Source organism: Hetaerina americana, unplaced genomic scaffold (genome assembly GCF_022747635.1).
Source record: "Hetaerina americana unplaced genomic scaffold, ioHetAmer1.1.p SCAF_3, whole genome shotgun sequence".
Lineage (NCBI taxonomy): Eukaryota > Metazoa > Arthropoda > Insecta > Odonata > Calopterygidae > Hetaerina > Hetaerina americana.
Genome location: NW_027286874.1, coordinates 65,748,574 through 65,771,769, shown reverse-complemented (window position 1 = coordinate 65,771,769; position 23,196 = coordinate 65,748,574). Strand labels below are relative to the sequence as shown.

The window sequence follows — 23,196 nt, the reverse complement described above, 5'->3', positions numbered from 1 at the left end:
AGAGAAACGAGAGAATAAACCTCTCCATTGTCACCAAATCGATTGGTGCGCTTCAAAGGACAACGGACTCAATCGTTTGACGGGCCAGTGACCGCGGGAGGGCGGGGAAACGGAAAGGCGACCGATTACTAAGGGAAGGAAGGGTGAGCTACTGGGGCTCCCGCTGATGTCCTCCTGGCAGCACCACGATGTTTTCTTTCGAGGAAATTGCAGCAAAGAATGGAAGAAGACAACGGAAACGTTTCGCCACGCCCAATACCTCTGACAATATCTCCTTAAAAAATATCAAGCAAGTAATTATGGAAGCTTAGGCGTTGCCAAATGGAAGAGATATAATTTAATACCTTCGCAGAAGTAATTCTAGTACCTTTCTGACTGACACCTCTCATCGTTTACGAACTTCGCATGAGCATTACATGAGAGTTATCAACAACGGTGTTACACAACAGGCTATAATAAGCGAATATTTCTGAATACGAGAGCATTCAAAATTTACACAACTTATATTCGGTGCGTGCACATACGAGGTAAGCATATAAGGCATATGTTTGCATCTCTACGTACGTCTAGCGTTACAAACCCCAAACCACAGTAACATAAGCGAAATTTTAAGACGCTGACTAGATGTTTCGGAATTTCGGTCGAGATATAACTTTCAAATGTTTTAATGATGTGATTTAATTAAACGCAACGAGGCAATAATTAACGTGGGAATTCAGAGACTTCAAATGAATAAAAGCTTAGTCTGTTCCAAAATGAGTGCCAGCACCACTTACAATAGATAAACAGCCATGTATTAATTCCAGGATGGGCATTTCACTAAATATAAGAACTTGTCAACTAATCGAGAAATTTTAAAACATACAGGTTGTAGTATTGTACAGATAGGTTAGAGATACGTTCATCGTTCGCGCGTTTTTGCTTTGACTAGTTGATTTCTACTCACACACACGGATTTTCTATAGAGGAGTGTTATGAAAATTAATAATTCATCATTATCTTTCACATTATCCCAATGTAACATGTTGATAATTTTACCTAAAAACCGGTTAAGGATTTAAGTAACTGCTACCAAATGAAAACATTCACCGGTAGAAATAACCACTTATTTTATTTTAAATCCATTTGAAATAATGTTATCCTATTTTATTCTTTGAACTAGAGAAATATAGGATATTAATCTTGAACATTTCAGAGCTGAGGATGAAGTAAAACGTGATTTTCATCACTTATTTCACTTATCTTGGATGAATTTCTGCATCTCCATTTGAAACTGACGACTCTGGCGTCCCTGACGCCACTTAAAAATTTAAACCAGATAAAAGATTATCAATTTGACATGAACAGGCCACCTTGTAACTCAAACTGTGTAAAACTTCCAGAGATCACATTAAGGATTTTTAACCATTAAGGAGAGAAACGTTGACATGGAAGGAAGAATTATGCTGCTATTCCGGCATTGTCGGTCTAATGAAGTTTAGGTAGTTCAACGGAGGAAATGAGAAACATTTCTCTTTCCTCCTAGACTGCCACCAAATATTTCAAACATAAATAACCTCGAAAGCATGAACAGAAGGACAGACGAGAAGCTGCTAATTCAAATATTACTGCTTAAGATTATGGTAAGTTTCAATGGGAGCATTGCAGATATACCGACGGTGTACGAAAAGCGATGTTATTTCGTGCAGAACATGATTGGGTGAACGACTTCCTGCATGCATGAAGCAAAAGTCACATGTAGCATTGCGATTTGGGGGTTAATTACGGGAATGACGTTTCTGAGGAAATTATTCCCCAGATAAAATTATAATATTGTCATCTTAAAATGTAAAAGGCATTGCGACGGCTCTTCTTTTACGGACGTACTGGGAAACCCATTGAGTATTTAGGAAATACATTGAATAGCTTAACTAAGAATGTGATACATGATATATATACAGTATATATATACATAGATATAAAAATATATATATACAGGTAAAATAAATAAAATAAATATAATATATATATATATATATATATATATATATATATATATATATATATATATATATATATATACATACCTGTATATATATATATGTATATATTTATATATATATTTTTGTATATATATATATATATTTGTATATATATATATATATTTGTATATATATATACACACACACACACACAAGGTAAAACGAGAGAAACTAACATCATAAGATATGGTAAATTTAAAAAGATCCTCAACAAAAATAATCATCTACAGCCATATAATTTGCAAATTATATATTGATTGAAATTTAATAAAAACAAGGAAACCTGTACATTCTACGGCGCCACTTGTTTCGGAATTCCACAATCACCAGAGGCGCCGCGACGGACAGATAGTGAACCACTTTACTAGAGGATTGTGAACCACTGTGTTACTCCATAATGCCCCCTTATCGCTAATGGGTGTGGTGGAAACGTTAAAGTTAGTGAAAATTACTGGAACTTTCTGTTACCCGAGAAAACTCAGAGAAATTAATCGGTGAATCATCATAGAATCCGAAGATTTACGTTTCGTATGGGCTGTCCCTCGATACCCGCGAAACGCTCACCATTAATTGATAATCTCGCAACCACTACTACGAAAGATGACTAAAAAATTCAAAAGCGTTTGTCAATCAGATATTTAGATACTTAAACTATCTAATACATAGCTATACGTCATTCATGTTAGCAGTACACTAAGCTGAATTGCCCACAATCACCGCTCCATTTCCCGCTTTGTTCCACTTCCATTCATATCGTAATAGTTTAATTAATGCTCGTTGAAATACTGCTGAAAGATGATCACAGTATCTTCTTAATTTTTCTAGGAAACATATAATCTTCGATAACATGAACAAATATTAACAATGGAGGTGAGCGGTGTAACGGTTGTTAATATAATCATTACCAAAAACTGATCTATGCCACACCCAGGCATTGTGAAACCGTTCGCAGTTTCGATATTCCGACAAAATTTTCAAGGTGCACATTACACAGGGTATAAATATATAATATACAAATATATATATATATATATACTATACATATATTTACATACACACACACATATATATACCATCATTTGAAATGTCTCCTAGATCCCGCGAGCATTGAACATTGAATGGTACGTGTAATCCGACGACGACAAAACTACAAACTAATCGATCTCCGATAGTATTTATATGCATGTATATATAAATACATACTATCGGGGATCAGATTTGATGATAGAAACGGAAAGGTAGAACACGGTTTTGAGAAGAGGCAGAGCTTGTAAAACCATATCTTCGATGCGTACTCGACATTTTTAATATAATTTGGAAGATTTTTATTATTGAGAGGTAATAACAATCCTTCAGGGGACCGCATTATTTACCTCTGGCTGCCGATCAAGCTAACGAAAATATAGGATGTATTAGAAGAGTGTTGGGGAAATTTAGTGAAATGGTTAAAGGGAAATGTTATCTTTCGCTGGTTAGGGCTCATTTAGAACATGCTTCTAGCATTTGGGATCCTCGTGAAGTTGGATTAAGTGCCGAATTGGATCGTGTGCTGCATAGAGGAGCTAGATTTGTAAAACGTTGTGTTGACAAACTGAGTAGCGCATAAATATTATTAGAGAAGTTAGGTTGGGAATCACTCACGGAGCGAAGGCTAAATTACAGATTCTCTTGCATGAATTGGAAGGATATCTCTTCAGCAAGTAGCCTGATGTGTAATCACCACCTGCCACACACCCTAGGGGTGGCTTGCAGGGTACTAAATAAAACTAAAAACTAAAACTACCTTGGTCCCAGTATCAACAAGCATCCCTGAATTTATATCCCTCCCCCCTCCCGCCCTATCATAACAATGAATCCATTCGCGTCTTTATTTAGGTCCCTAGCTCGCTGGATCGCGCATCCGTTACCCGCCGCGACAATGTTTGCCAGAATTAAATATTCAGTGACCTGCCCAGGGACGACTCGGATTAAAACACTACCCGCTCCAATCCCGTGAGTCCATTGCTGACAAGAATATGCGCAAACATTATCCACGTATACTCACAGGAATAGACGATAAACAAAAACACTTCGCAATGACGGCCAAGGGTAATGGGGGTCACACGGGCGAGGTAACAACGCATAAAGCAGCACGTGACAGAGGAGGCGATTCGATGTTACTACAAGCGGTTTACTGTGTACCGGCTGATGTTACCCTCTCGTTCATTCTCGCTGATAAAGGGGGAATAAACACAGAAATATACCCTCGGTACGTATAGTCTTCATCCTCTACCCTGGTGACTAACATCAAATGAGCAGTCATCAGGATTCATCGGCTATTAGTTAAATGTGAGGTGCATCACAAAATGTTTTAGGAAGTGACGATGGAAGACAAAGTGCGACGCATGGAAAGCTTATTTGTTAACTTCCACATCACTACGATCAGTCACATTTCGAACGCCCATGTTGACCAGTTCCCCATTGTACGAGTAACTCTCGTAGCTGGGGCCAATTCAGCAAGGAATAAAAATTTTAACCAATCAGCAGTCGATTATTCATTTAATCACGTTGGCCCTCACTTTCTGAATTGTACGTGTGATTGTGCATGGGATTTTATTTTATACTTCTGAATTTTAAACTAGCTTGACTATAATCTTATGGGTATCCAAACCAGCGTTTCCTAATAAGCATTTGAAACTTCCTATTTTAACATTAACATAGTAAAAAGTTTGCAAATGACCCTCACAATTAACGCATTCTTTAATTAACACACTAAATGTCAGGTCTAGGCACACCTGCTGATTTTAATAGTGGCATAAATTATGTGAAATAAAACCACACTTCTTAATTATCATAACATTTTCCCAGTGACCGATTTAATCATCCAAGTCCCTTCACAGTGGTCGTGCATACTACTTAGATGTAAATCCCTCACAATGTGTTATACGAAATTGGTAAGTGAAAAGCACGAGTACCCATGTTATAGCGTGTTCCGAGATACTAACTTCTTTAATCCATATGATACAAAAGTTCCAAAATAATGAGCAATTTAGAAATATTATATCGAAACATATAAATTTGCAGTATCACACTTAGTGCGCCATACTTTCCAATTTCGAGACAATAAACTCGTACCGCACGAATTAGGCATATCGACTTCCGACTGTCTCTCGGTTAACTGGCACAAAATTATTATCCTTTAATGAGCATGCGGCCTTATCCCCGAGTGATGATATAATTCGAAAGAAACATACCTGAATTTCCTGTATTTAGAGAGCTGAGTGCGAAGCTGAAGCGTTCTTTACAGGGTAACTTAGTTTTCTGCCATACTTCTATGCACAATTCATTCGTTCTGCAACGGCCTCCGTTCAGCATACATAGGTTCATTGGTGCCCATTGGTCCTGTAGACCTAATGCACGCATGAGGAAAGACACATGATTAACATTTAAACCGTACATTCAACAGGAGACTACTCATCTCTATCAACGGTAGTAAGTGTGATTAGCATTTTTATAAAAATTATTGATTACCAATCAAGAGTTGAAGCGATCTATCGATTTTTCCCAGGGAAAAATGAATCCTAGGAACTGTAGAAAGAATTCATGAAAAATCCAAACATATTTTGAACTAAAACATGCATATTCCTAAAGCAAGACTAGCATACGAGCTCGTATGCCTCGTTTATTCCCCAAAGGCACATTAGATAATTAAATGTTCTAATAATAATAAAACGCCTTTATTGGGGCGTGATGGAGACTAGATAGTCCCTTTCTCCCACTAACCCCTAACCAATCGGAAAGAACATAAAAACATTATTCCATTTTGAATAAATCTCAGCCAGAAAAGTGACTGGACCTATTTTGAATACACTCACTGACTTAGAGTTTCAGTTACACGGAGTTCTTTCAATAACGGCGAATCAATACGTATAGAATGCGAAAAAAGTATTTTTAAAAATTCAGAACCCTTCTTTGGAATTTTGCCAAGCGATCCCCTGAGGGAATGGCAATTTGTAAACCCCGAGGCACGATATAGGGTAGCGGATGAAAGCATGAAATCCGCAAGATTCAGGTTGACTTAGTGGACCTTGAAAAACCTAAGAGTCACTTTCGGACGTCAAATTAAGTGTGCTAGCTTTACTTCAAGACCGTAACTTGATCTAATAATTACGCCGAAGTAAAGGAATACGTTGCTGATTCAATTCTTAAAAGCACTTCTGCTCTTACTTTTGCAAAGAACAGCATTTTCAAAATTCTAAAAAGTAAACAGGAAGTCTACAGCGTCTCATTTTAGTGTGCGACCTCAGGGGCATAAGCGGATAAATATACCCCTCCACTTCGTGATTGGTTGCAGCTCTACGGGGTTGATTTTATATCGGATTCCCAGGTCTTCATCGCAAAACCCTGAGTCTTGTGTAACACCCGCTCAGCCCTTGGAAGGCTTCGCTCGCGTCGACCCGCCAGAAGAGACACGTTCTCGTCAAAACCAGACGGCGGCACAAGAGACAGAATGAAAACCTCACACGAGCGCGCTGCGAGGGGTTGCAAAATATCATGACTCAACGATGCATCGAAAACGAGAGGAAAACGTCAAAAGCCGTGGATAAGAAAGACCCCGAAGCGGCAGCGAAACATGCCAGGCTCGACGTTGGGGGCGCGCACCGGTGGAGTGGAGCTAAGTGTGACCGTTCAATTAGCGTAAAGCCCGCAGGCACGTCTTACACGGGAAGCCACTCTAGGGGACGGGTGCACTAATTGTAAATGCTGCTAGTGCCCATGTGTCCCGCTAATGCGCATCGTGATCCGGCGTCAAAATCACTCTCCTCGATGCCCGAGTTTCGAGGAGCTTTTGACATTATCAACGAAAGCCGCAGGACGCATTTTTAAACACACCATCTCCCCAATTGCTAGAACATTTTTCTCTTAGGGTGGACCGCAACGCCATAGGTACTCGGGTGGGAAGAACGAGTCGTAGGACTGCAAGATAACACCAAATGATATGTGACGTGATCCTGACTTGACCACGCAGTCCGTTCTCGGAATTCCAGACGAGTTTTGGTAGGAGTGTTTGATCGGAGAAGATCAGAGGTTGCCACTCCTCTTAACTATTTAACTCTCCGAATCCTCTCGTGCGGTATCAAAGCCTCACTGGAAAAGCCAGATAAACCCTCACAAAACAATTTTTTTCCGTGTCTTTTACAAGTAAATACTTCGCCCACAAAAACTTCGACCATTCATCATGTGATTGCCCAGGAGGTACGCGTAGATTGGAGGTATTTAAGACGCGCGGTGAACAATGGAAAAACTGGGCGTAAAGGATAATAAATGATGAAATGTTAAGGGCAAAGATAAGTTTGTTCGGAGGAATTCGAAGAAGGCAGGAAATACGGGGAGGCGATGGGTTGGTACGGGGAGGCTGAAGACGGTAATAGAGGGGAGAATGCTGGGAAGGCGAGGCAGAGGGAGGAAAAGAATAAGAAAGCCATAAATAGAGGTAGAAAGTATGTGTAGCTATAGAATGAGTTATTATAATATGCAGCATGGGATCGAAGGCTATTTTGTACCATGTTAGTCAGGTCTTATGAGTACAACAGCATGTAGTCCAAAGGTTCTTGAAAAACCTACCCTAAGCCAGCAGACTATTTCTAATGATAAAAATTATTTTATCATTATTATTTTGGCACGTCAATTCAACTTTGGAAAAACCAAATCAGACAATATCCGTGGGGACGCACACCATTCTTCATTAAAAGGAAAAATTCATCAATTTTCCAATGTTTCAACACAAACCTGAAGATGGCGCCGATGCGTGATGCCCGATTGGGAATAAAAGCCACAGTAATTAATCCGAAGTTTTATTTGATCAGCAGGGGTAGGGCTCACCTCGTGCTAAGTCCACCGGCACACTAACATTCTCACGTCGAGATAAAGGGAGGGGGGCAGTTCCTTTCCCTGTGCCAACGGCGGTTTCTCAGGAAGATGAAGCACCGGAAAAATCACACAGCTTGGGTGACACCGAGGTTACCCAGAACCGTCACCCAGAATCGAACCCGGGCCCTCCAGTCATTAGCCCAACGCTCTACAAACCAGACTAAATATTAAAACAATCAAGTTCTAACAAGCATAAATTGTTGTGAAAAATATAGTGTTTCATGGGTATGGTCATGTTCGAAGAACGGGCGAGGAAAGATGGCCTGTTTGAATGATGGTCGTCACCATCAAGAAGGTAACGTGGATTCCAAGTAAAACACGGTGAGCGGAAACAGACTTAATAATGAGGGGTGAAGGGTTGGTAGAGGAAGTTTGCAACGACCGAGAATACAGGAGGATGGGATTACAGGGTAACCACTGAAATGTGAAAAGGCTCTTAGAAGTATTACATGATTTATTTCAGTCACTTAACATGGACTTTCACAAAGTTAAGCATGAAATAGTTTAATTCGCTGTTTAAATGCATTTCAACTTAGCTAACATCCCATCTAGTTCTTGGCGTTCACGGTGACATTATGTGTAGGTGATAATAAACATTACTTAAACAATGAATGAAAAATATAATGACAAGTTATGTTTTTCACGATGGATTAAATGAATGCCTCAAGCATTAAAGTATATCACTACTGTTTTCGGCATTCAAATGGAAAAATAACCAGTCGGTGAAACAATTTATGCCCGACTCAGTCGACTTGCGCTTTCCGAGTTACAAGAAAGCGCTCTTTAGAAATTCCGTAATTTCACTCCGGGGCGCTCAGCTCCACCCACCTTAACTTCCGTTCGAGATAGCGTCTCTTGTTCTTTTCAAGGACGAGGAAATCGGAAACCTTAACAAATATGTCGCAGAGTTGCTTTCCTTTAAGAAAAAAACGTGGCAAGAATTTGAGTAACCGTTCGCAGGGAAGAGTGGAAAATGTCGAGCTTACAACTATTAAGTAATTATGTCCTAAGGGTTCTGCAAAGGAGACTAGGCGTAGTCACCGTGACTGCTGGCTTTTTTATGGAGCATTTTACGAAGACACCAGGATACGCTTTGATTCAAACGTACTGATATTCACGCTGGAACGAGGTATTTTATTCCACTGGAGACAATTGTTGCGTAAATATTTATGCTTCCTTCCCGTAGAGGCGATCCCTTTCTTCATGATGAGGCGGGGGATTTTCATTTTCGGATGCGTCGGCCCAAATGTGCTGCCTTCAAGAAGGGTGTAAAAAACAGGCGGCTGCAGCCGCTAACAACATGCCAACGAATAATAAACATATCCTTCGTAAATAAGATAGAATAATAGCACAAAAGGGTGCTTCGTCATCTGATAAATCCACAGGACAATGGCTCATGATGTGAGAAAAAACAGGTTAGTATCGTGTATTTGACAATAGCATTACGTGCTTCATTCGAACACGCGATCTTGTTTGTAATTAACGCAGGCTAGACCTTAATAGAGGCCATCTGAATGGTGGTATAATGTAGCAGAATGTTTTTTTAAACGACTGTATGACATGGGAACATGCAGCGAGTATGAACATAAAGTGTTACGAAAAAATCACTTTCAAAATTAAATTACTTTCTTTGCGAAGCAGAAGAAGAGCTTCCTTTTACGCGCAATTTGCTTTTATTCCCACAACTGTACAGGTCTTTAATGTTCATTAAGTAGAGGTAAAGAAGCCTGCAAGAGTACGTAAAAATGTGTGTATAGGTACATATAAGCATTAGGATTACTGGAAAAATTGCTTCTATCCAAATAACCAGACGAAATAAACGCCAATCCAACCTCACAGATCCCCCAAACATTTCCCGTCCGACTCTTGTAAGCGTGGTCACGGACCTCATTGAAACGAAACAGGCATACATGTGCATAAGAATCTGGAACACTGACTCAGACACGCGAAGGGGAAAAATTTTCAAAATTGCTACCGAAAAATTTTTTCACGCCACACTCCCGACGATGAGAAAGTTTCGTGTGCACTGCAGCGATTCAAATGTGTCTCCGGAATTCTCGGAGCCCTACGGTGACGCCAGTGAAGTGCAACTGCGCCCGAGGACAATGCCGGCAGATGTATTAATTCTCCGTCCCCTTCCGAAATTTCAACGATCAATAAAACACGCTCCATATGGGTCGAAGCAGCTGTTTAAGAGAGCGAGAGAGGTCCATCGCATGCCGCGACTACTGAGATTCCCCCACGACGACAAGCGCCAGCCAGTCTGATTCGATGCGGCGGAGTCGAAAGGGGATATTTTTTCCTCCCCCTCTCAGACGGACTAGATGAAAAGAGACGAGAATGCGGCTCGAATGGAAACGCATAAAAGAGTCAGACGGGACTGGGCGCATGGGAGCTTGGCGGCGTCCCCTCCGTACCCTTGGGGCGGAAATTGTGGATTGAAAGTTGAAGGGTTGGGGAGAAAGAAAGTACACACGTACTCACATGACAGTATGCATGCATGCGTCTAATTCACTCGGGAGTCGAGCCGAGAGGTTACGTCCGCGTAATCTATCGAGTTCCGACTGCCATTTTGCGAAATTTCAATTCTAGAACTCCAAATGGGCTTAATTCTATTCTAACCCTTGAACGGTAACCGGGTTGAAAAAAACACCCCAGAGTGAGTTGAAATCTAGCGCCAAAAGAAAACGGCTTACGTTTGCCACTCGGGACCTTAATCATAATTCACGTCAATCAATGTGCGTTACCGTTCAAGGGCTAATCGAGATGAATAGCGTTCCGATTTCCTGATTCAGATTGCGACTGCGACTCACTGCACACTGGGTGATGTGGAGTTGAGATCTATCCTGAATCGTAAAACATTTTAAATCTTCAACGCTATCACAATTTGGACTGCGAGGTAATGCGAATGATGCGGACTCGGACCTACAAGGTATCCATGGCGATTCTCTAGGTGAGTGCTCTACACGTATTAAAGCGATTACAATACCGCAGGCGGTGGTGGGGCCTCCAGGCATTCAGTTTCAGTGTTGGATGGAGAGGGCACGTGGCATACGACGCTATCACAGGGGTCTTTGTTTGCTACTAAATACCCATGATCTTGCTTTCACTTCAAACATCAGGAATCAATTATATGCCATATGTAAAACGCCATTAGGCTTACATTAAATAAAGAGAAGCATTCCCTAATACTCTGATACCACGTTTCGAGATATTCATACGTGCGGTACGTAGTAATTAATGAATGGCAGCAGCGAAACCCTAACTATAAAAGTAGTTCATCATACGTTTTCCGCAGTTTCTCTTCCTCCATGATTCCCAGTCGAACGACCCACCGTATTCTTTTGGAAACATTTTTTTCAGACTACATGAATTTTCGTCTATTTTAGCTATTAGTAATAATAACAATAACAAGTAACAATAATACAATACACTATAAAAATAACAAGTAACAATAATAACAATAACAAGTAACTATTAACAATATGTTTTTAAATGAACGTTTGAAAATATTTGCGAAGTTATAGAGAGAATTTATGTATTTTTTTATATCATTATCCGGATGAAACCCTGAGTATAAATGTATTGATCAAATTAATCTAAAGCTTTTTTCATGTCCGCATTTCATATTATACGGCGAAATAAGCATTATACGCCACAATAATTTCATAAAACGTTTTTAAAAGACATTAGGAATATCTCATTCCGTTTTGCACTATTTGATCAAGATTCAATGAGCATCGATTAACGAAGCCATTATTGGATTTTTTCGAAAAGCGCGTTCATAACAAGGAGGCCGCTTAAAAGAAAAATATATCCACGATGGGGTGAATTGTGTGGAGCCACTTTACAAGATAGTGGTCAAATGAACAGGGGCAACGCCCTGACCAACCGCGCTTTGTAATCGCTAAAGAAAAAGGTCAAGCGGAGAGACCTAAATATACATAGCGTATGTACAAACGGTATGGTTTGAATGTGCATTGTTGATGATTTCAAATATTTGTGTCTAACCACCATCGCGGGCCTTTAAGTGAGAAACACAATTCTCATACGGTGTTGGTATTTGTTAAAAGCAACGTTGTAAAATGTAGAAGAAGGAAAAGCGAATGAAATACGCTATTTCGCCGAAGTAAGAGATGGATATACAACGAACACACCGACGGGAAATCACCAAGTGCAAACACAAATTCCATGAACTAAGACGACACTCGACCTGGTTACACCTCCATTCCATCGGCTGGCTCACGTGACACTCGTAGGTTTGATTCATTCCCCTTTACACTTACACTGAACAATTAGCGTTTAAATCCACTTTCATTACCAGAAGAAAATGCATTCTGCCAGGAAGCACGACAACTCAACACCAATACAGAGCATAAAACACTTTTAAGGTATACGTATTACTTCGTTCGCGTTTTAACTTAAGATTTCTCAGCATTGTATCGCCAAAATTTCCGAAGAAACTTGAACGGCGATTACTCAGATATACTGCGTTTAAAATCGAAAGCAGGGCACTGGGAAATTTTCTCTACATTCCTCTTGAAGTTACCACCTCGGTTAATAAAAATCGAATGAAAAGACGTGAAAAGACGTTCCATTTTAAATGGAACCACATTCTAGACATCAAAATTCAGATACAATACAATTGTATGATGATACATATTAGTAGGGCTGAATTCACGAAGAAGTAATGACGCACATAAAAGTTTACATAGCGACTAATTTAAGTTTGATACATCGATATTCCACCGGGAAAATTATTCTATAATAAACGTACTAAAACACAATGCCTATAGGGTACCTACCCAATCACGAAGCCCACACAACATCCACGTAGGTATAATACGTAGCCTGTCATGACTTAATCCCATAGGAAATTGTTTCAGGCGTGACTCCGTGGAACTGCTGCATAGTTTGAAAAGAACTCAAAAACTTTGTTAATTCCAGATAAAAAACCTTCATTACACGACCCAAGTTTCGCTGCTGCGCAACATCTTCAGAAGAGTAACAGAACATCATCTACAAGTATACGAGTATACTCCATTTTCGGGAGGGGTGAGAATTTGTGATGGAGGGTGGGGTGTGCGGTGGGATGTGAGGGGAGGGAAGGTGTTTGTTTACCATGTTGTTGCTACGGAAAGTGTGGCGAGGAATATGAAAATGGAGCGAGTAAGGGTGCATTTGCAAAACTCGTTAAGGGTTGCCCATTAGCAAAGAGGGAGGAGGAGGGCTTGAGGCACGAGGGCTTTTGTTAAGTATGGGTGGGAGGGAGAGGGGAGTGGGTGAGATTGCATGCGGTTTGAGTGGTTAAGAACTTTGGTCATCGGGAGGTCAACGAAGGGGAATGGGAACTGCATACGTATATTCAATTGAAATATTACATTTATTTAAGGTTAGACACTATTACTTCAAATTGTTTGAGATAGTCCATTCTGGTACCCTTCTTTTAGAGCTGGAATATTAGGGGATAAAATTGCTGGTGTGGGTCTTCTTCGATCAAGTGTTTCGTCAGCGAAGATGTCATCGCTATAAAAAAATAAAGTTTTTATGTGTAATTGACAAATTACTTTAGCACTTAATAGTTTAATAATGGCTAATAGTTTTCTTGGGCGTACAAGTCCTTAGCTCTGTAATATTCGAGTTCTGAGTCGAATTCACAAATGTGCAATGATATTGAAGGCTGTGATATTCCTAGCAGTCGTCTAGTTCCAAAACCAGCCCTGTCCGTGGCGAGCTGAGTAAACGGAATATTTTTATATTTTCAGTTTTCAAAATGCAGAATACTTCATATTAGTCACAACAAGTATTCCCAGAACGGTAGCATAGAGATGAGTGGGTAGAGGGTCTATGTCCTCGTGGTTCCATGTCGTCGTGATGTCACTTGGCACCCCAAGTTTCATCCAAGCTACGCGTTTTTTCTGGTGACCACATCATACTGCGGGCAGCGCGGGGAAAGGAACTGTTCAACTTACCCTCAATATGTGAATGTCACCGAGTGACCCCTCCCACGCTCAATGTGTGACGTCAAACACCACAGAGTACGGTGCGAGCTTTATCAAAATCTATCCAACCATATTTTAGGTTGATTGTGGACCATAAAATTGTTCTTGTAAAATTGTGGACCATGTGAAATTTCACGACAGTGCTCCTTCATCAAGAAGTAAATTAATCTGTCTCTCTGAAACTCTGTGCAAAAGATGATTTACCGGTTAGTGGTCATAACGCCAAATAGTTTTGCTGTGATGCATGACGGAAACGGAGGAAAAGTCACCATACCCATGAGAGACATCAGAACTCTAACCGAATTGCACATTTCTAAGGAAATCATCACTTCAGGACAGGGTCACGAAGGCATTAGACAATTTATCATGCAACAGATAATCGTTGAACACTAATACGTAACTTTGGAAAAGACAAATGAGATCCCTCTCTTCTGCGATACATGAGCAGAAAATCAATATCGCTGTGTTTTCTGAAATGTTTAGGAGGGTGTGAACCTCCCATTATCCACCGAAATAAGTTAACAAGATTAATGCTCACTAGGTTGAGCAAAGTGAAATCAATGGTGAGCGTTAACGGCCCAGCATGCCCCTCAACCGGTACCGAATGTCCCTATAATAGATGGCGATGGAACACTATTGATTTGCTACGGTGACCCATTTTAGAAATAGGCTAGCATTTGAAAATTCACCCAAAATATGTCAAATTGAATTCATAAATTGTGTGGTACAAATATTCCTTACGTGACACTGCTTTCTCCGGCCACATTCACAAAAACAGGAGATAGACGCAAAGATGCGTTCTTCGGTTCAATATTGTTATGTGACATTAAATAAATACAACGGATAGTTGTAATTGCCCCATTTATGCAACTTTCGCAGCAGAGGTACACCTCTGTGATTTCTCATCATTATTTTCCGACGGCTGGTCACATTTTCGCAATATAAATACTGGAAAATGAAAATGGTGGACTATTCCTAGTTCCGAGACTTTCAATAACTCACCCCCCGGCAACCAGAGATAGGACTAATGCCCAGAGCCAACATAATTCCACACGTATACTAAATATACTACTGTATATACCCTAGAAAAATGGCGTTAACGACTTCTACAAATTTTGAACAAACAGGCAAGATTTAACGTAAATTACACCACTAGTGCCCTTATTGTAGAGAGTAATGGTATAATATCTTAAAAGGCAGAGGATTTCAGTAGATTGATTGGGGAGAAGGATGAAGAGCTGATTGACCATTGAGTTCTTCCTACTTACTACCTACCTTCTTAGTACTTCCACATTTCATACTCTGGATGGACTCTATTTCCGGGTAAATTCATGATTCTAACATCTATTTATGCTTTGCATTCGCTTTTAGCATCCATGAATGCGTGAACATCGCATCAAGTTGAAATGGATTACCGGTAAGAGGATTATAAAATTACGATGGCTCTACTTTATATCATCAAATAATTTATTTTCAGCACACGTCCATCAAACCAAGAATATGTGTCGAAATAATTACACCTGCGGCCTGGAATAAGAGGGATTAAGAGGGTAAGAGGGGTCCAAGCCTCCCACTGGTAGACGCAACTGGGTATACGAGTATGGAGCAGTGACGGCGGACGCTCAGTTCACATCGTGATTACATTTCAATATTCGAACGAACACAATATAAATTATTACTAAAGTTAATCTACTTATTAAAGTAGGTTTTAGAGGGCCACTACAATCAACTTTCTCTCGTGTTTTCTAGCAAAACCCAAAATCCTACTCTACAACGAAGTCCCTCTTCATCTCCGCATACTTCCTTCCTCCCTTCATTCCGCCAAACAGTCCTATCCTATCCCTGTTCTTTCCTCGTTTGCCTAACATTCTCCCTTCTATCGCAGTTTTCAACACTCCAGTGCCGATCAATATGCTTTACATCCATTTTTCCTGAATCCTTATGATTTCTCCCAACAATCCCCTCTCCTTCCCCACCATACCACTCACTCATTTGTTTTCCTTTCTGTCCCCTTCGCCTTCTCCATCCTTCTCCACACACACATTTCAAAAGCCTCCAATCTACGCCTTTCATCCTGCTTAAATTATCATGTTTCCGCGCCGTATATCACTACGATCCTTATCAAAGTCGATCCATATCAAAGTTTTAACGAATATTTTCTTAACATCATTACTCAACGTTCCTATTTTAATTATCTCCTACTTGTGAAAGTTTCTTTGTCTAAAGCAATTATTCTCCTCATGTACCCAGTATTTCAACCATTTTGGTCTAAAGCACTTCGGAGATACGTAAACTGTTCCACCTGCTCTAGTTTTTGCCCACTTATTTTCACGTTTAACATAGCCTTTATATTTCTGTAAAACTGCATAACCTTTGTTTTATTTCCATATATTCTCATACAATATCTATCGCACCGAATTTCAAATGTACCCAGCAATGCTTGCGATCCCTTGGCTGACTGACAAACAAAAGAAATATAATTTAAAATAAAACTCAGTTTGGCTCATTCGTGGTGGGAGTGGAACGTACGTTCTATGGTGGGTCCTGAGAGCCCATCGCTGAAAACCGAGTAGAATTATACGTCTCCCTTTTTTTTTTAAGGTAATCTACCGGTTAAGGTAGGTTTTTGGATGGACACAACTACCAAACAAATATTTTATTACTCCTACCAAACACAAAATCCATCATCCCTCTCTACATCAGGCCCCTCTCCATCTCTGCGTACCTTCTTCCTCCATTCATCCCGTCCAACATCCCTATCCTGTTCCTTCCCTTTCCTCTTTTGCCCAACATTCTACCCTCTATCACAGTCTTCAACATCCCACTGCCGGTCAACACCCCCTTCATCCACTTTTCCTGCCTCCATATGATTGCTCCCAACAAACCCCTCTCTTCGCCCACCATACCAAGTACTTCCTCATTTGTTTTCTTCTCTGTCCATTTTACCTTCTCCATTCTTCTCCACACCCACATTTCAAAAGCCTCCAGTCTACGTCTATCCTCCTGCTTCAATGACCACGTTTCCGCACCGTACATAGCTACGTTCCATATCGACGTTTTTAAGAGTCTTTTCTTAACATCCTTACTCAAAGACCCTGTCATTAACTCCCTCCTCCTTGTGAAAGCCTCTTTGCCTAGCGCAATTCTTCTCCTTACGTCCCTACTACTTTGACCGTGTTGGTCCAAAACACTACCGAGATACGTAAACTGTTCTACCTGCTCTAGTTTTTGCCCTCCTACTTTAATGTTAAGCTTAGCCTTTTTCTTCCTAGAAAATCGCATAACCTTTGTTTTATTAATATTGATTCTCATCCCATACCTGTCGCACTGAATTTCCAATTCACTCAGCAATGCTTGCAGCCCCTTGGCTGACTGACAAACTAAAGCTTGGACGTCTCCCTTACTACCAAATTATTCACCTGTTTATGTGTTCATGAATTCACTTTGAAATCATTTCATTCATCACAATAGGTGGTAAAAATAACAAGATTCTTAATGGCGATGCGGATAGTGGGCGGGTAACGACCCATGATTCAATTACTTTTTTTTAATATCACACCTCCAGACGGGCAAGAAGCCGAGGGCAGGGACTAGAAGAAAAAGACCCCATGTTTCCGGAGAATTTATTTTGCCATTGTCACTACTGACAACAAAAAATTAAAATTTCTTTTTCAAACATATCGGAAGATGAATCAAATGCATGATTAATGGTTCGCTTAGTCCAAACATAAAACTCTCTAAAAACACTGGTCCAAGCAGTCCTCCTGAAACGTGAATTGAAACGCCTTTCAAATAGCATAGGAAGGCATAACACATTCGCGTTTACTTTTAAACCATACTAAACTCCTGCGTCAGAGAATTTCTAAAAAAATTAAAAACTAAAAATGAAAGCGCAGACGAGGGAGTGAAAGACGAAGGAAAAGAAAGAAAGACAATATTTTATCTACCCAGCTCACCCAAAATGGCCTTGGTATTCCTTACAATCCTTAGTCCAACATCAATACTAGCTATCATTAAGAGATTTCATTTTCCCACTTCCGCTATTATTACATATTTACGGAAATACATCTTTACGATTTTCTTTCGCATGATTTATTTTAAATGGATTCTGCTAGAGATGGTGCACGTTACAAATATTTTATTTCACTTTTCATCAAAATTTAAACGCAGGAACTAAATCACCTAAGCGGATTCTTTTTTCAGGTGACGCCAGAAAAAATATTATAAAAGTATTAAAAAATGCCCAACGACTTGCTTTCCATCGTCCTTGTAAAACGTTTTACGAAACACAATCCTTTTTCATTGTCGACTTCAAATTGACATAATAAGTGGGTTTTTAATAAAGCTATAAGGGTTTTAGCTGCTCCACACTTAGCTACCACCAGATCCAATTAAACTACATTCCATTCGCTGATTTATTTCTAGGCACGCCGACTGACATCTTGAATTTTCATGAGGTCTGGCACAGAGGAGTGCATTGTGTATCTAACGTCGAGAATAGAATCGAACATTGAATTACGCACAAAAGAATAATTACAATAAATGGAAAATAGGGCATGAAACCCAAGGTTAGTTACAAAAATACTACAATTAGTGACTAGGGGCATAAAAAATTTCCTTCAAGAGCATTATATGGAACCAATCATTTAACCCACTGCAAGAATTTAGTTTTACTATGGGAAAAGGAGTGGCATAAATAAAAGCTCAAATCGAAATTGTAGTCCATGAGAGATGGTGGTAGAGTATCAGTATAGCATCTCCATTAAATAAGTCGGCCTTAATTTCAAAGATGGGCTTATTTGGCGGCTAGTTTGTCGACGGGAAGGAATTGAAAGAACTTGAGGTTGTGTAAGAATCAATAAAGTCAGGATTTAAGAGATGTAATGCCAACGATCATGTACCATAGTATAATCAACTTGCTCGCTGGCTAAAATGAATTTAGACCTGGTATACGGATATTGATATTGATTATAAAATAGATTGCTCAAATAACCACTCATATCAAATCTGATAGGACTCGTTTAAAGATCTTAGAGGCCTCTGAAGAAATTGTATTACGGTCACTAATGACCGCAATGCGGAAATAGTCAATTTAGCCGTCAATTCATTGGCCAAAAGGTTGTGAAACAAGCACGCAACCCGATGTACAGAATTACTCGATAAAACGAAGGTCTCTCAGATGACGAAGTTACAGACGACGGATACAAATTGATCAAGCGATGAGCATAGTTATGCACGTGACATAGATATAGAAAGCAAAAAATTTAGTTTGCCTAATCTGATACGATTATTAACCAAAGTGAATTCAAATTATTACTTTAAAACATTTTCCGAGAAAGAAAATTTAACTTGTCTCAGAGCGACACGGCTGCAGCAACTTATTCCATCCCCGAAAATTGGCACGGAAGAAAGATGATCGCACGAAATTTCATCTCATACCGTTTTTATTTAATCTTTTGACCTTCTACGATGAGAACTTTTATCCAATTAAAATGCTCGCGGCAACATCACACACTTATACGACCTCCTCTTCCTCGTTTCTGGGAAAAGTTGTCACAAAAACTATGAGAAGGTCATGGAAAATGAGAGGCGAAATGATGGCGATGTCAAGAATACCTTCTTCAATGATAATTGCACATCGGGATGCTTTTGATTACAGAGTAACGTGAGTTCTAAGAAATATTAAACTTTCGGCTATTCGTCGTCTCCGGTCGTAGCGATTAAAGTATGGAAGCAATAAAATTACAAAATTATTTCCCTTGGAGTTCTATCTACTGCTTTCAATAAAATATTAGAACCTTTCTGAAAGGCTGAGTTCACCTTACAATCAATATATTTGGGCGCATCGATCTCTGTCGGTTTGCTTCCATCAATGCCATAAAAGATAAAAACCATCAATTTTAATTCATAATCGCTCAATAGCCCTTGAGCGCGAAGGCATTTATCAAATAAATCTTATCACCTTAATGCGGTCATATAAATATTAACTTCATGTCAATAACTAATTCCTCATGTCAAAAATTTTATGCAGTAATGTAATTTTGACCTTAATTTAAATCTCTTTTCATTGTTGCTGAAAGATGCAATCGATCGGAGATTTTAGATTCGACGCCCAAATTTTATGTTCAACTCTACCGGCAGCAGTGAGGACTCCCAGCGTTGCCAACCGCTTCAAAAGCATGAATGGTGGTCGTGGCAGAGGAGTTAAGAAGGCGAGGAGCAAAGAAGAAAGAAAAACAAAACGCTCCCGTGCGGAACCCTCATCGATTCTCGCCGCCTTGATTTTATCGACGACAACGTCGTCCACATGAGACGCCCTTGGCCTCTCCCCGTAGCTAAAAACAAGAACGCTAATCACTTGAAGGTTGCACGCACTTACGGCACACCTGTTGACAACGAACAAATGAAGAGTTAGAGCCGTGTGACTCTTTGGTCTTTCTGCCGCACTCGGTTTCGTGTCATATCAATAATTTCCACCACGGCCCGGAGAGTCACGACTGAATGGCACCCTGGAAATGGGAAACGCCCCCCCCCCCCCACACACACGGCTCTTTCCCCTACCCGGCTATTGCGACGAAATATTGAGATGGAACAAAGGTCTATTCTCAGTAGAAGTCGCCATCCTATTTTTCCACAGTCACGGAATGGTCGGGGAAAATAGGGGAAATTGAAACACGGTGCGCAAATTACACGATTCCGAAACGACCGCAAGCACTTAATTGTTTCTTGGAAGTTTCGAGCAAATGCAGAAAAGTATGATAACTTTAGAGACTTCTGGAAGCCTGCGATCGGCACGACAACTTGCACCTACGAATCTGTCTTGCGCAACGTATTGTATACGTGATCATATATATACATACCCACATACGAACATACACACACACATGCATACATGCAACGCAGACACAAACATATAAACATACATACATATATCCAAGCATAAAGTTGGTTAGAGCAAAATCGTCTACGAGAGATATTCCTTCTGCAAGTGATCAAAGAGTTACACAATTTACTTCAACTTTAAAGTTTCAGTTAGGAAGATTAGATAGATAGATATTAGATATTTTAGTAACCTGCAAGCCACCGCTAGGGTGTGTGGCAGGGGGTGAATACACACAAGACTAAATTTTGACCTGAATATGATCCTACCGCGGTCGGACAATGTTATTCTGATCCCTTATCGTTCGTGAAAAAAATGGCATCTTAAATCTATCTGTTCTACTCTTAATCATATAATTAGGCCGTCGTACCACGTCATCCATTTTTATCCAAACCTCAAACATATTTCACTCAATAGGGAAATTTATTTACGCAGACTTCCTTGAAACGGCTCCCAAATTTTACTTTAATTGATCAAAGAACAAAAATTCAGCATACGGCATTAGATAATACACATTAAAATACAAATTCATATTCACATGAACGGAGCGCACCGACACATCCACGGAAGCGACAACATCGCGTAGTGCTAGAAGCCAGGTTTCCTGAATATTTCGGTAAACATCTTCCTCAGCACACCAAAAAAAACGAATCTGTAACTTTCGCAGTGGTTTATGATCTCCGATCAAAAGGAATGGTTCGGGTGAATCGCACCCGCTTGCGATCGGGAGAAATGAAGGGACGCCAACACGGGCGTAAACACACGTGAGCCAAATGGTACACATTAGAAAAACAACCCTCGGTCGAGATGGTGAAGTTGGGAAAGGGTGGTTGGAGAATGGGGCTGAGGGGATGGGTTGAAAGGGGGAGGGGGGGAAAAGCGCGTGTAAGCGTGGACTGGACGTAAATCCCCGCGCATGCGCCAAGGTTCTCGCGCCTCGCCGGCAATCCGCCTTCACTCACCTCCGCCTGGCTTCCCGCCTCGCCTACGGACAAGGTGCGCCTTCGGAGGTGCGGCAGAAGAAATCAACTCCGATGAGGCTGTGGGAACGCCGGTCTTAAAACCTTTCCTTTCGGTGAAGACCGAACGGGGAAGAGGAAAGGGTGATGGACCGGCCGATTCCTCGGCGGACGGAGTCACCCTTTGATGCAATTCCCGCGTGGGACGCCGGGGCACTGACTGAGTACCACCACCACCTGGCAACGAACTCCGCCTCGCGGAGAGATCCAGGGATGCGGGAAGTGCTATCGATTCCTCCGCTCGCCTCGGCTCCCGCCGCTTCCTCCTATGCCGGCACGGCTTCCCTCGGGGTCCTCCGCGCACCGCACCGGCGCAACACAAGGGGGGACGCGTGCGGAGGGGTCCAACTCGGAGGGGGGGAGTAAGCCAGCGGGAACTGGAGTAGGAGGGTGCCGTTCGCACACTCGCTACTCTGCTACCGTTTCCACAGTCATCGACCACAGACCCGCGAGTGAGAGAGAAGAGGGGACATCGGCGGAGGGTGGGGAAGGTGGAGGGGTGGTTGAGGGGACCCTCGCCTCCTCCGAGCGTGGAAAACGATCCCTCGGAATCCCTTCCACAGTTTTACCGCCACCATCGCACGCGGGCTGGAGATAAAAAGAAAAACGCACCGTGACGAACGACCATCCACCTGCAAACCCTTTCTTTTCCCCCACGGAAACTTCTCGAACCCACATCCGATCACCGGTGCGGCACGGCTTCGGATTACCGGCGAAAATTCGGCGACTGCGTCGAGAACGGTGAGGGTAGGACTGCTCTGGGGGCCGGGGGGTGGGAGCGGCGGAGAAGCTTCGGGACTCGGTCGCGGCCCGTGAGTGGAAGCTAGCACGTCAGAAAAGTAAGCAATGCACGAGGAGCGGTGAATAGGTCGGGAGAGAGGGAAGCGAGAGAGCGTTCTGGTGGAGCGGAGAGGAAGAAGGAGCAGTGTCGTGGAAAATGCAGAGCATATGACGGGAGAGAGGGGATTCCCGAGAAGGAAGGGGAAAGCGTCGTCTCGCTCTGCGACAGGAAAAGCGCACGTAAGGATAAACGGAGGGGTTTGCGGATGAGCGGCCTCTGACGATCGAGTCTTCGCTTTATAAGTGAACCCCCTAGAGCGGAGAACCCGAGATTGCGGCGTTGTCCAACCGTAGGAAAGAAGCGAGATACATATTCTGCTAGGGGAAGACCCGAGGGTACAGAAATGAAATTCTATGCAGCATTTTTTTCTCACCAGTTCGTAACTCTAATCTTGGTACATGGATATTGAGCCACATTTACCGAGGCAAAATTAATTTGAAATGCCTGCATCAAATAAAGATATAAGCTCGTTTTACGCTGGAGTAATTCCGTAAAAACGGATATAATATAAATTCAAACATGA

General features: G+C 41.2%; 1 protein-coding gene across 2 annotated transcripts in view; it reads right to left on the bottom strand.

The window, feature by feature from the left end:
* Positions 1 to 22,749, bottom strand: part of LOC139690072 (uncharacterized) — a 145,330-nt gene extending 122,581 nt beyond the window's left edge. The window contains exons 1-2 of one of the 2 annotated variants that reach the window (XM_071587271.1): positions 21,776 to 22,749; positions 5,255 to 5,410 (exon numbers count right to left, since the gene is read on the bottom strand). The gene's annotated coding sequence lies outside the window, so the exon portion shown is untranslated. The remainder of the gene's footprint in view (positions 1 to 5,254; positions 5,411 to 21,775) is intronic. The other variant, XM_071587272.1, reaches the window with a different exon arrangement.
* Between the last annotated feature and the right edge of the window lie 447 nt (positions 22,750 to 23,196).